Here is a 15,474-nt window from a genome sequence, read left to right as displayed (position 1 = left end):
CCATATATCTACACATATCTATTAGAAAGGCTTTTACAAATTAAATGTGCTCTTCTCTGGGATGAACTTGCAAGTGATTTTCTGAATTTTCCAAGTTATTAATTAAATTATTTACCTTTAGTGAACAGAGGATATTTTTGTATCTAGAAAAAATATAATCAAGTATGTTTTTAAAATGTGTTTTAATGAAAAAACTTGTGCTTTGCTGCATATATTCTAAGACTGCAGCAGGTAGTAACAAGGGAAGGAAGAGAATATACCTATTAAATTATTCTTCTCTGTTACGAGGAGAGAGTGAGAGATCCAGTGGGTAGAGAGTTCCAAGGTCCTTTTAGTCATTCGTGACCCTAACTCCTCACCTGTCAGATGACGTTAAACTTTCACCTAGTTTTAGATTTATCTGTAGGAATCAATGTGGTCCTCTCAAAACTCATTTGTCTTCCTCAAGTTATATTTTCCAGTCTTTTACCAGAACTGGACTCATTCACTCTCTCCCTCATCTTCTTTATTCAACAATCATTTAATCCCATCCTTTTAGCACTTGAAGAGGTGGGTTCTGGGATGCTAAGGAGCAGGGTGACACCATCCCAGAGGAGCCTTTCTGCAAATGTCACCAGAATATTTCAGTAGACTCCTGTTTCTCACTGTCTCCGGTCCCTCCCCTAACCATTTTACAACCTCTTTCCCATTATTTTCTGAAGCACAGCTCTGATAGTTGCACTCCCTTGCTCAATAATCACAAGTGCATTCCTAGTATAGGAAAAAAACCAACTAAAACAAAAAAAAACCAAACACACAAAAAATACACAAAAAACCCAACAATCAACCAACCAAAAAAAAAACACCAAAAAAAATCCTCCAAAGTATTTAGGTGGATTTTCAAGGCCTTCTTGTCTGTGTCCCAACCTATCTTTTCAACCTATTCTTTCTTCATTCGACAATCCCTCCCTTTCCTGTTCTTTGCCTCTGCTCTTGCCAGTTCCTTGGACTGCCCTTCTCCATCACCTCCACACATCCATCTCCTTGTCATTTAGGATTCAGCTCAAACCCCCAGGAAGCCGTCCCCAATTCCCTTCCTTGAACTTCTCTATGCTTGCCTCTCTCAACTCCCGTAACAGTCCACTGTCTCTTTCCTTGGGCACTTGCTACCTTCTGCTGTGTATTGTGGTTATTTGTGCTCTCTGGGAACCCAGCCATAAACACTCTGTCTCTGATCTGACTTGGTATTTTCTATTGAAGGCTTGTAATAAATATATGCTATTAAAGAATTGGATCCAACATTATTTCTGGGTTAGATCCCACCAGGGTAGCTATACAGTGGATGCCTATTGAGCTTTTGAAAAAAAAATGAACTTCCCCAGGCCACAGAAGCACCATTTAGTGCATGAGGGTTACAATTTATTAAATGATCCAGACTTAGTTATTTTCTTGACGATGAATTGCCCATGGTTAACAATACACTGTCTTTTGAGGGGTTGTGAGCTCTTTCTTGGTACTAGCCCCTAAATCTGCTTGGGTGCCTCTGAAACTAGAAAATGGAAAAGTCATTTATCATGGCTTTTGAAATCACAGGCAATGGAGTAAATTTTAAACTTATCACATTTTGCCCACTTTTCCTGCTTTGCCTCTTGCACCTCTGATTTATTTGTTTATACTTTTCTTTCTCATACAGTTTGGCTCTAGGCTATTTTGTAGAGTGATTCCGTTGGGGTAGCTGCCAACCTCTATTAATGACAACCTGTGAGTGCTTGAGGAGGTGGGAGTGAGTTTGGTGAGAAAGAGGCAGGGAAGGCTTTTTTTCTGAGGAAGGGGGTGTTTCATCAAGGACAGTGGAAGACCAGATTGCCCCCACCCCGGGTTATGTAAGCCATCCAGCCCGTCTTGTGTGGATATCCTGAATCCATGAAGGTGACCCGAAATCAGCAAATGATCATGAAACGACCAATATTAAATTTCTCCACTCAGGACTTCCCTGTTGGCACAGTGGTTAAGAATCTGCCTGCCAAAGCAGGGGACATGGGTTCGAGCCCTGGTCCGGGAGGATCCCACATGTCACAGAGCAACTAAACCCCGTGCACCACAGCTACTGAGCCTGCGCTCTAGAGCCCGTGAGCCTCAACTACTGAGCCCGCGTGCTGCGACTACTGAAGCCCACGCACCGAGAGCCCGTGCTTCGCAACAACAGAAGCCCATGCACCACAATGAAGAGTAGCCCCTGCTCGCCGCAACTAGAGAAAGCCTGCGGGCAGCAAGAAGACCCAATACAGCCAAAAAAAAAAAAATAATAATAATAATAAATAAATTTAAATAAATAAATAAATAAATAAATGAGTAAATTTCTCCACTCAGCAACATGATGTTTCAGAATAGAAGATTAATTCAGATAGAGAACATAAAGTAACATTTCTTGAACAACTAGGTTTATGATCTGAAATTTGAACCGATTACATATAAATCATTTGTCACTTTCAGATGATTTTGTTTGATTATTCTGAGTCTGAGAAATTCTGGAGTCCCTAATCAAGTTGATTTTCTAGACTGTGAAGAGCCGTGATTAAGTCCTGGATAATGGTGACTTCACCAGAGATGTGGTGTTCTTGAAGTCTTTCCTTTGTAAGCCTTTGACCTTATCACCACAACTCTTTAAATTACTACAGAAAATATTAATGGGGAGAGGAGAGGAGTGGCATTGATGTGGGCATGGTGACATGTTGTAGAGGTGGTTTGTTCTGGTTATAGATGTGGCAAAATTCTAGAAGAAGCTTGTAAATATTTTTATAATTATAAAGGGAATGATTCTATACTTTAGTTAAAAATAATATTTAAAATGTGTGTTGAACAAATATATGTAACTGCTGCTAAATTGTTTTGACAAAATTAGCCCTGGATACGCTTTTAAAAAATACTCATTTCTTTCTCTGATAGTTAACTAATTCACCTGAATATAGGAAAATTAAAAGAGAAAAACGTACAGAAGAAAATAATGCAGCAATATGGTTAAAATGGTACTTTTAAAAAAAAATCGTTGAGTGTCAGCAGAAACTCCAAAGGCTAAGAATAATACAATAGGTTTCAGGTACCCCACATTGAAAAGTGAGATGTGTATCACCTGTGCAGGATGCCTGACGAGATGGAGGGACTGGATAGAGTGATCTCCCACCTGGAGAGTATTGAAGAGGTAAGAACATTGAGAAGGTGAGTTGCTTCTTCCTCACCTTAGTCAAGTGAGACGAGGGATTTCAGAAGATCTGCTTGGAGGACTTGATATTCATCCCCTGGAGTCTGCTGAACTCAGAACTGGGGCCTGTTTCTTTCCAGGAGAAATCCTAAGGTAAGGACTGACCAGGGGATGCTGGGAGTGAACTGAGCTTCCTCTGAAGGTGGGACAAAGGTGTTTATTTCTTGGGGACCAGACCCCACTGGAAGGAGCAGCCTGTCCAGAGTACTATGTGAAAGGACAATAGGACCCCAGCCTGGATGTGGAGTGCTGGAAGTCCAGGGGCCCAGGGGGTGTCAGAAGAGTATTAGAGGAGAGGAATTGAGGGTGTAAGAGGAAACGGTAATCAGGGGTATCCAGGGATGAATGTCTGAGGAATTTGCAGAAGATCCCTATGAAAGAAATAGCTCTGGGCTGCCATTTCCAGGGCACCAACACCGGATTATGAGTGCGTCATTCTGGAAAGCTCTTCCCTGCACCTTTACCTCTCCACACGCTTCACCCTCAACCAACCCCCAAGAAGCACATATTTCAGTTAGCAAGCTGTGGAGGATGCAAAGGGAGAGGCTGAGCTGTCATCCCTTTTCCCCTGTGCAATCTTTCGTCGAAAGAGGGCCCAAGCAGTGGGACTGCTCAGGATATGTAAAGAGATAGACTGAACATGAATTTGGAGCTTTAATAGTACGCCTGACTGGAATTGCGTGATTCATAGATTGTACCGGACTTTGTATTAGCCGGGAAAAGACTATTCCTTTATTATTTGAGTCACCATAAAAAAATATGGAAACTCTGTGAAATTTCATCCAACGGCAGGGCATAGCAGATTCGTAGAGTGGATTCATAGAAGCAGCACTGAGAAAACATGGCTGGTTTCTGCGTGCTCTTAGAGTACCAATTACCCGAGATAACAACCACCACAGATAACCAGTGCATCTCAGTTTCTTTCTTTCCAGCCTCTTTTCTTTGCCTACATACATTTTGTAAAAACAAAATTGGGATCATATTCTGTTGGTTACAGTTACGTTTTCCATCTGTTTTCCTTAGTCCTTCACTAAAGTTTTTTTAAAAAGTTAGACAACAATAGCAAAATCCTTTAAAAAAAACAAATTGGGGTGAATCTGGAAGAGGCAAGGCACTTTAATGCCATCAATTTTCCGTAAAGGTCAAGGCAATTGTGTAATTGTGGAATGATTATCATTAAGGACTATTACAGTGCTTTGCAAATCGGTTAGTTTTACTGGCTGAATTTTGTTGGCAGAAGTGAGGCATCGCCGTATCTGAGAGTTTTACACTCCATTTCTGTCCTGTGTCGAACCCAGAGTGTGTGTGTCCCTGGTCTGCCCCCTTCACCACGAGTCATCAGTCTCTGTTGAAGTATCAGAAACACCTGATAATTGCAGCAAGACAATTTTGGCACTATTTCATTAATTATGTTTTCTTCCCAGCTGGTGTTTTTATTTCCAGAATTTTTATTTCTTTCCTGTGTAGACTTCATGCCCCTTGGGCAGGGGCCACATTTTCCATTTTGTCTTGTCTTCTGCTATTGCCTAACAAACGCTGAAATATAATTTAAAAAATGGATTTGATTCACTTAGGATTCATCTACAGAGACTGGCAATGCCACAGGTGTTTTTCAGCCTTGTGTCTTATGCTCCAAAGTTTTAGCTTTTCCAGCACCTTCTGTCGTCAGGAGCACATGCGCAAAGGATTCATGACTTTTTTGTAAATGAGGATGCCAGATATTAAAGGTATTCATAATCAGAAGGGACTACCCCTTTCAACTAAGGTGTGACATTGGCGAAGTTGCTGGTTTTTTTCTCTATCACAGTTGTAAATTGACAGCCTAGGATAGGCTTGTTTTATTTGCTTTACACATTTTTTGTATAAGTTGAATTAATTGATAATATATACAAATCAAGAGGCTCACATAAATGTTTAAGGTAAAACAAAACAAAATTGCTGGCGACTCAAGGCTCACTCCTGCTTGACAACAATCAACCGAGTAGCTATTTTGCTTGTGGATAGGGTGTGCACGCTCCATAAGGCTGCAGTCTCCGCTACTCTGTACTGTTGCCAACTCTGTGGCAATATGATATTTATCACTTAACATTGCTCGCATTTTTTTCTAGACACAGCCCACTTCAATCATTCGGATAGCTTGCCTTGTCCCTCTATGCATTTTTACCTTTTGGCTGTGCAGTGCAGCATGCGGGGTCTCAGTTCCCCAACCAGGGATCGCACCTGTGCCCCCTGCAGGGGAAGCGTGGAGTCTTAACCACTGGACCACCAGGGAAGTCCCCTTGTTAGCATTTTAATTTTCTAAGTTCTGCTCCTTTCCTTGTCCAAGCCACCATCCTTTCTAGAAAACCCTCCTAACTTGTCTCCTTGAATGTCTCTTGACCTTCTCCAGGCAAGGCTTGGACAACAATGGCTTCCCATTATCTTCAGGACAAAATCCACTGTAATTAACATCTCTCCAAGACCCTCCACCTTCCATTCCAGCTGGGATCTCTATCGTCTTTCCAGAATCCTTGTCTTTTTTCTGCCACCTCCAGACTCCCTCTCCTAAGGACATCATGCATGCTCTTTGCTCGTCCTGTAATACTCTTACCCCCTCAATTTACTTTATGTTTACTTTTCATCTTTTTTTTAAAAAATAAATTTATTTATTTTACTTATTTATTTTTGACTGCACTGAGTCTTCATTGCTGCTCACGGGCTTTCTCTAGTTTCAGCAAGCGGGGGCTACTCTTTGTTGTGGTGTGCAGGCTTCTCATTATGGTGGCTTCTCTTGTTGCGGAGCACGGGCTCTAGGCACGTGGGCTTCTGTAGTTGTGGCATGCGGGCTCAGTAGTTGTGGCTCGCAGGCTCCAGAGCGCAGGCTCAGCAGCTGTGGCGCACGGGCCCAGCTGCTCCGCGGCATGTGGGATCTTCCCGGACCAGGGCTCGAACCCACATCCCCTGCATTGGCAGGTGGGCTCTCAATCACTGTGCCACCTGGGAAGCCCTACTTTTCATCTTAAACTTCCTTTCTCAGCCAGTGCCTCTTCATAATCGTGGGTACTCTCCTAGTATCCCATCATTTCCCTTTTGAAACAGCTTTCACATTTTAACTTCTTTGTTCTGTATCTTGATCTCCACTAGGCTGTAAGGTTTATGATTCTATTTGTCTTATTCACAGTTGTAACTCCAGTACTTAACTCAGGGTCTAGTACCTGCTTTTTGTGCTCAAATACATGAAAGGAACCAAACATGAAGCCGTGAGTCTCTGTCAACATAAGAACTATGTATGAGAGGTGAAAAACCTGAATGAATTGGTTATTTAGCACAGAAAATTGTGCAGTTTTGTTACAGGAGTCAAGTAGAAAAATCATATGATGCAGAAAAATAAAGATAATAAAAATCACTCTAAATCCTCCTTTCAAGATAAATGAGAACTGTAAATATTTCTGTATAAATCATTCCTGTGTTTGATTCTATGCACATATAGATATAGGCCTAGGTTGGTAATTTGATTTTTTCTTGAACGTATTATGAAACTACTCCAATGCCATTAAATATTCTTTAAAATGTCATTTAATGCCCATGGTATATATGTTTCACAATTGATACCCACATTCTTGCCTATTACAGGATTTTTAGATTGCTCATATTTTAATTTTTGCTTTTGTTTATACCTTAAGCATTTGTTTATTGAATGTCATGTCACGGCTGTGCCCTCTGCTTTCGGAATACTGGGAAGGACAGTATATTTTTGAAAAGTCTTAATATTGAGAAGTCCTACAGCAGAATGGTCAAGAGCATGGACTCTGGAACTACATTTCCCAGACTTGGATCATGACTCTGTCATTAACCAGTTTGTGTGACTTTGAACATGTTACTCAACATCTGGGTGCTTTTGTTTCCTTATCTATAAAACGTAACATAATGCTGAATCAGGCTTTCACTAAATCTCACTTGGGCTCTTTCAATGGACTTTTTTCCTACTTTCCTTTGATCCTTCCTTCCATTCCAATATATCGTCTGTTTTCTATTGACTCTTGAAGTACAGTTCTGATATTTTCATTCTGTTGTTCACAAATCACCAGTACCTTTCTATGTGGAAAAAAGCTGTAGCCCCCTTTAGCGGAATAGTCAAGGCTCTCCAAGTCTGTGCTCCCACTCTACCTCTTCACTCTTATTCTTTCTTTGTTTCTTGCTCTTCACCTTAGCTCTCGTCAGCACCTTGGCTTGACACGCTCTTCCTAGCCTCTACTCATCCTTATTCTTATAACTGAGGACTCAGCTCAAACTTCTAGGAAGTTCAAAGTTCTTATTTCCTTCCTTTGGAGTGCCCTCTTCCCTCCTCCACATGCGCATTACACTTTATCTCTACTTCTCCTTGGTCACTTTTGTTTTTCTCCAGTTGCATTTTGGTTATTTGTGATTTGGGGAGCTCAGCATGTGGTAACATGTGCACCATCTGTCTCTGATCTGGTTTGATTTTTGCTGCAGGACTATGCCTTTGTAGGCATGCAATAAATATGTGCTAAATTAATAAATGGATTCCAAAGTGTTTGGGGACTCGATCCCACTTTGCTTTAGGAAAAAATTAACTTTTCCAGCCCATAGTGTTTAAATCATGCGGTTAAAACAAGAATTAAAGCAACAATACATGCAAAGCACTTTCATCTAATTTAGTTCTGCTTTATGCATGTTTTCCTATACCCACTATATTTTTCTCAAATATTCTATACCCATGGATTAAAAAAGCAGTATTTTTCAGCAGGGATTACTAGCAGGTTTTGTCCTTTCATCACCTCCACATACAGTACTTTTCTTGTAAACAGGTGCAATGACTATTTCTGTGGCTCTCCTCTTTGCTCTTTCACTATCACATTTGCTGCTGCCTGGCTGCATTCTGGAATATACTATTTGTCAATTCATAGTAAAAGATGAGGCTGAGGATAGGGTCATGAGTATAGTGTTTCGTTTGTCTTGAAGAACAGTACTTTCATGCAGTTAAAGGGTGGTTGCCCAGGGTTTTGGTTGGCATAAACTATAGAACTCTAGTGTCAGGAAACAGATAGTAAAGGAAATCAACATGTCTTCTTACCTTAATTCATGCTGCCTGTGATTCATGAGGCACAGCCTGGGTCAGTTTTCCTTAGCCCATCATCATCATCAGCATCTCACTCCACCTGCCTCAGAGTTAGGGCAGAGACCACCCAGATTCTGGCACTGGGCTATCCGATAGTCTTCACTGTGTTACTTGTGAACACTGAATTTAAGTGGAAAGTGGGAAGTGTGTACTTCAGGTGTTCCTTGGCAGGTGTCTTTGTCAATTGGAAATCATGCAAAATAATTTTTTTAAAAAGTTTAATTCTTTTCTATAATTGAAAGTGTGTGTATGTAGCTGGTATGACTCATCATGCCACAATAGCAGCTTGTAACACCGTTTAAATGCCAAAGTCACGGCAACGGTCGGTGAAACTCCCTGTACAGATGGCATCCCACTTACTTGGTGGCATTTGGATATATATCCAAATACTTTCCACATGGTGTAGCTTTGATCAGGATGAAAATGAGCCTTGTCAGTTGCATTTGGGAGGGAGAGTTCCCCTTCAGTTTGACATCGGATATGAAAGCCAGAAGGAAATGGGAGGAAAGAGAAAAGTTTGGGCCCAGAAGCTTAGGGCAAGTTCACCAAGCTTTCAGTGGTTCTGCTGGTGGAAGCCTAAGGATTGATGTAGAAACCTGGATTTTTCTGAGAAGTCAAACACAGAACTCCAGGTATCTATGCCTATATTTTTATCAAGACCCCATTTGTCTACACAAAGAGAATGAAGGGAGGGCACACATTGGTTTTAGAATTCAGGAGTCTGGATTTATTTTCTCTTAATTATTATAAGCCCTAAAACTTGCTTATGCTGCACTTTGTAGGATCATAAGACATACATAAATTTCTCATGGCATAAATATTTCTCAAATATTAGCATATTGACTAACTGACGGTACTGAGTTAAAATTTTTAAAATCAAGCAATCAAGAGAAACAAGGAAGTTGACATTATTACTTCATAATGAGGGTTTGAAACTAGTAATTTAATCATTAGCTGGTTTGTGATTGCCAAGCAATCAGAAAGCGTAAAGTTCCGTGAAAAGGCTTTGGAAGAAACACAGTGAGGTCAGACAGCGCCTTTTAAGTACATCATAAAGCAAATACACAGATGTGGCTTGGAATTTTTCTTTAAATAAAGGAATAATTTTGGAAACTCTTAAAATATTGCCTGTTTAGTATAGAGCTTTATCTTCTTCCTTCCCTGGCTTCCCCGTCCAGGCATGTGTTTTTGAAACTAGTGAACAGCGGTGGGGGGAAGCTGGCAGAAACAGCAGCGCCAGTGCTCTTGAGGTGTGAGAGGCATCTACGTGGTGCTGTGTCGCAAGGATCGGGAGGCCTTTCCTACCACACCGCCCAGGGCAAAGACACCCAGCTACTCCTGAGGCTGGGGCTTGCTCCTTTGGCCTCAGGCTGTTATTTGCAAATCCTGTTTGGCCACAATCTATGCCGGTATCTCTGGTTTGCATCTGGGTTTCCCTGGATTTGGTCAGCTTTCACCCAAGTTTGGTGTTGCGCCATCAGCCCCCTCGTCCTCTGTGGAGCTAGTGAAAATGAAGATTCCTGGTCTCCATTCCAGACCCACAGAATCAGGATCTCTGGATCCTGAAGTGAGGCCCAGGAATCAGCATTAGCAATTCCTTTGGAAAGATTTAAAAAACCCAAGCAAGTAAAATTAATATTTATCAAATACACGTATACCCTCCACCAGAATTAACAGACTTAATTTTATCACTTTTGTCTTGAATTTTTCAAAAAAGAGATAGCACATTTCAGGTACAATTTAAGCTTCTATTTCTCTCTCTCTACTCAACCCCCTGCCCCTTTTAGTTGTAATCACAGTTGTGAATATGGTTAATATTTCTTGCATCCAAGTTTTATATGTAGATTATGGTTTCCGTGTGGGAATTCCTTGTTAGCATTTTTTGGGAAATTTATGTATTTTTTTAAATCCCAAATCTTGAGAAGAATCAGTTGAGAAATTGGGAAAATGGGAAAATAGAATTCTCAGAGACATTGCTGATTGGAAGGAATTCATTCAAGTCGAAGGCAGAAGACACTGACAAGTGTTGCTGAAGGTTAAGGTTGACGCCTTCAGGAACGAGGACAGGACTGGGTAGGAGAGAAGTGGTCGCCATTTGACCAGATAGCCTTGCTTCTGACTGTGGCCATATTAAGAGTGTGTGAGTATGAGTTTTCTCCCCTTTCTTAGTATATCAGTTATACTTCTTTTTATTTTATTTTTTACATTTCTTTGGGGTGCCTGAGTTTACAATATACATTTATAACTAATCAAAGTCCATTTTCAAATAACATTATACTAATTCATGGGTGTTGTGAGTACCTTAGCATAACAAAATAATTCTAATTCCTCCCTTCCATTCTGAGTATCATTGCTGTCATTCCTTCCACTTATATAAATAAGCATATATAGCATGCATATATATATATGCATATACATTTACACACATATATATACACATAAGCATACATAATTGATACATTATTGGTATTATTATTTTGAACAAACTGTTATCTGTTAGGTCAATTAAGAATTAGAAAAAAAATTTTTGTTTTACTTTCACTTATTCCTTCTTCAGTGTTCTTCTTACTTTCTGTAGATCTGACTCTTTCCTTCTCTCTAAGAACTTCTTTTAACATTTCTTGCAAAGAATGTCTACTGGAAACAATTCCTTTAATTTTTATTTGTCTGAGAAACTCTTTATTTCTCCTTCACTTTTGAAGGATAATTTCACAGGGTACAGAATTCTAGGTTGGGGGGTGCTTCTCTCAATACTTGAAAATTTCATTCAATTCTTTCCTGCTTGAATCATTTTTGAGGAGAAGTTGGATGTAATTTTTATCTTTGTTCTTCTATAGGTAAGGTATTTTTTCCTTCTGGCTTCTTGCAAATTTTTTCTTTATTGTTGATCTTCTGTAGTTTGAAAATGATATGCCCAGGTGTAGATTTTGTGTGTTTGTTTTTGTTTGCATTTATCCTACTTGTTCTCTGAGCTTCCTGGATCTGTGGTTTGGAGTCTGATATTAATTTGGGGAAATTCTCAGTCATTATGGTTTCAAATATTTCCACTGTTCCTTTCTCTCTTCTCCTGGTAGTCCCATGATGTGTATGTTACACCCTTTCTAACTGTTCCACAGTCGTTGGATAGTCTATTCAATTATTTGTAGTTTTTGTTGCCTTTGCTATTCAGTTTTCAAGGATTCTATTAATACATCCTCCAGCTCAGAGATTCTTTTCTTAGCTGTGTCCAGTCTACTAATAAGTCCATCAAAGGCATTCTTCATTTTTGTTAGCGTTTTTTATCTCTAACATTTCTTTTTGGTTCTTTCTTAGGATTTCCATCACGCTGCTTACATTGTCCATCTGTTCTTGCATTGCTGTCCATTTGATCCCTTAGAGCCCTTTGCATATTAATGATGCTGTTTTAAATTCCTGGCCTGATAATCCCAACATCCCTGCAGTGCCTAGTCTTGATGCTTGCTGTATCTGTTTATGTTATGTTTTTTGCTTCTGGTATGCCTTGTAATTTCTTTCTGATAGCTGGACATGATGTCCTGGGTAAGTAGGGCTTCAGTGATGTGGTGGTGAGGTGTTGGGGAGGAAGCATTCTGTAGTTTTATAATTAGGTCTCAGGCTTTTAGTAAGCCTGTACCTCTGGACTGTGTGTTTCACAAGTGTTTCTACTTTTTTCTATCTCCTTAGGTGGGAATGGATGCCTAGGACTCACTACAGTTGGGTATTTCCCTTCCCCCAGGTTAGTCAGGCTCTGCTGTTATCCCACCAGGTCAGGCTCTGTTAATTAGTTTCTGCTGAAGCCAGGCCTTATTAAGAAGAACAGAGGGCGCTGATGAATTTCAAAATGGTTCCCTCCCCTTTCCCTGCTGGAAGCTTGACGGGACTTTTCTCCAGTATTTACTGGCTCTGCTCGAGCTCCTGCAGGTAAATCTCACTATATTGTAGGAGCCCCCCCGTGACTGGGCTCCCCTGTGACTTGTCTGCCCTGAGCCTCCAGGAATTCGTCAATTACAGTTCAGCGTTTCCTTCCTGGAGCTGGCTCCCCCGCGGTTTCCCCTCCTTGAGAGTCTCAGCTCTGGTAAGTCACAACTCTCTGTGTTCCCCTGTTTGTCTCCTCAGTCTTGGGGGCTCAGGTTTGCTCTGTGTCCTCCCCTCCTTTAGGAATGCAAGAAGAGTTGTTGATTTTTTCAGTCTGTTAAGCTTTTAACTTGTTGTTTGGACGGACTGGGGACCTTGCAAGCTCCTTAAACGGGCAGCTGGAAACCCACCATTCCTATTCTTCTGTTGATGGCCGTCTGTTTCCAGTTTTCCACTTTAGGAAGTAGTGTTACCAAGACCATACTCATATAAGTCTCCTGTAAGATACTTAGGTACATATAACTAGAAGTAGTATTTCTGGTTTATAAGATGCTGTGCTGTCAAGTCTACTATACTTTACCAAACAGTTTTCAAAGGTTAAACCAAATTACCCTCCCATGAGTGAGCAGTGCTTGAGTGTTCTTACTCTTCATTTTCTCCATAATACCTGGTATCATCAGATTTTTATCTTTGCTGGTGTGATAGATGTGAAATGGTATCTTATTGTTGTTTTAGTATGTTGTTATCACATTACTCTTATTTTAAAAAGAGACTTTAATGTACAACAAAATTTAATAACTTAAAGTCATAGACCTAGAAGAGATTCCTGGAGCATAGAAAAGGAAAGTTTGGGCACTGAAATAAAATATTTCCCTGTTGATAATTCTTTCCAAGCTTGACTTGACTTGTATTCAACAAGTTATAGACAAGAAAGTTGGCCAAAAGTAATCTGACTTTTGGATCAAATGGACAGCAATCTGGCCACAAAGTGGCCTCCTAAGAATATGTAAGTGTTGTCATTAAAAAAAAAAAAAGTACTGGGCTCTGTAAAAGGTTTGGGTAGTACATCTGATTTTACCACCAGATAATTGCAGAGTTGGGTAAACACTTAATCTATCTGGTACTTAGTTTCCTCACCTGTAAAAATGAGGGAGAAGGACCAAATAATTTTATTTCTCATTTCAAAAATGAAATTTTGGGTTTTTCCCCCAACTTATAAAACAGATAAAAGCTGAGCAACTTTGGTTAAAAAGGTGGGGGGGGGGGCCTGCTTAGGCTTCACCTCTTTCTCTACATCATTTATGCCATCTCTCTGGAAGTTTCCCAGGATGCTAGGAAATACAGTTTAAAAACCACTGGGAAAAATGGTCTCTGAGGCCTATTACCAGCACTAATACCCAGCAAAAGTGCATATAGGTATTCTCAAAAATGGCTCAATGTTGTCAAAAACAAATGTTCCCTCAACTTGTGACTGCTTTTATCTATGGTCTAGGCCATGAGTCAGTTTGCATCCTTTAAATGCACGATGGCATTTAACAAAACTCATAATGCTGGTATTTGTCCCATTGTCAGTTTTTAATTTACACTGGTAAAAGCCTTGGGGCAGGTGTTCTGCATTAACGGACCCATGAGAGATGTGTCATACACATGAGGTCATGCTCTGGATTTAAACATTGGTTACCACTTCTTTACCCAAATAGCTATAGCTATAATGTCTAACCCCAAAATGTAGTAGATGGAATTCCAGAAGCATTTTTAGTACCAAATATGATGGTCGGTTCTAGTCTTTCTGTGCTAACTACTTTAAATGGTTCCTTCTTCAACTCTTTATTAAGAAAAAAAATGAATTTAAGGAACCCAATTAGAATATATTTTGCTTTCTTTTGCCAATTTTCTTTCAGCTTTCATGCTACCTTTTCTTGTGAGAATAAATCAGTTTACATTTTGCATAGAGAGAGCTCTTTTGCATTTTTAACTTTCAATTCGCAGCAAAATGCTCCTCCGTGCAGTAGAAAATTTATAATAATTAGTCCCTTGGATTTGAAAAACATTCATGCGATTAAACCTAGTGATCAACGCGCAGGCACACATTTATTAACTGGTATCTGAAGTATTATGGAACAGGAAAAAGTATATGTGGAACTGATAGAAAAAAATTACCCAGGGATTTAAGACTAAGCAACATGAAGAATAATTTACTGCCTTTGGATAATTTTATTTTTTTTAAGTTCATGAGAGCATGAAAAATTAAGCCCTGAACTATTTGCCTCCTGCTAAGGGAAAGAAAACAACCAAAGCCATTAATATCACATCACTTTAAGAGAATTGGACCTCAGCTGGAAGTGCTTGAATTTTCTAAACCAAAGCTTGGAATTTTATTGAGAGGTGTTGGTGGACTCTCAGACTGGGCCACTGAATGCAGAATGGTGCTGTATAAATCTGTTTGTGTTAACTGGAAAAGAAGAGACAGTAAAATAATGAGAGAATAAGTGTTGCTTTTCTGAGAAATTAGATATTTTCTAGTCAGCTATTTTCAGTGTCGGAGGAGACCTTCACACAGGAAAAATAAATAACTGTAAAAAACAATACATTGAACAAGGAAGAGATTTAAAGAAGAAAATAAAGTTGTTACTTCATACAAGGATAAAAAGTAGAGAGAATACTATTTAGGCATAAAAACCATATTTTGGAGATGATCTTGGGATTCTAAGTATCAGAGAATCTCTTCAGTAAATTTTCATCCTTTTCTCCTTTTCTTGCCTTGAATAATTGAAAAAGCTGAAGTATTTTATTTTTGCTCTAGGACCTTCCTAAGGTTTATTAAAGATATTGTTTTATAATAGAAAAAACTTAATAGCGTAAACATTAAGCAATTGGGGAATAATTAAACTATTTTATAGCTCCACCATATGCTAGAATGTGCTCATTAAAATTACATCCAAAGAGCTACTAAGAATCATTTTTTAAAATAATATTTAATGATATGGGAAGTGCTCATCTACAATGTTATGTGAAAAAGGAGCAGACCACAGAATGAAGTGGGAAGTATTTTCTCAGTTTTATAAGAAAATGCATATTTACATATTGTGTATATAGAAAAAGGACAGGCAAGAAATAAACCACAATTCATTTTCCAATCAGTAAATATAAACATTACAAAAGTAGACAAGCAGTTTCTTTTGATTATGACTTTATTCTTTTACGATAAAATCCCTTAGACAAACTTTTTTTTTCCTTTTCTCTTTTTTCCCCTTAATTCTTTGTC

At 39.4% G+C, this 15,474-nt stretch overlaps 1 long non-coding RNA gene across 1 annotated transcript in view; it reads left to right on the top strand.

The window, feature by feature from the left end:
* Window positions 1-12,170: 12,170 nt before the first annotated feature.
* Window positions 12,171-15,474, top strand: part of LOC133100531 (uncharacterized) — a 232,872-nt gene continuing 229,568 nt past the window's right edge. The window contains exon 1 of the long non-coding RNA XR_009702492.1: window positions 12,171-12,429. This is a non-coding gene — a long non-coding RNA (uncharacterized LOC133100531). The remainder of the gene's footprint in view (window positions 12,430-15,474) is intronic.

This window comes from Eubalaena glacialis, chromosome 1 (assembly GCF_028564815.1).
Source record: "Eubalaena glacialis isolate mEubGla1 chromosome 1, mEubGla1.1.hap2.+ XY, whole genome shotgun sequence".
Lineage (NCBI taxonomy): Eukaryota > Metazoa > Chordata > Mammalia > Artiodactyla > Balaenidae > Eubalaena > Eubalaena glacialis.
Note: the sequence above shows the minus strand (reverse complement) of the source record. Positions and strands in the feature narration are given on the sequence as shown.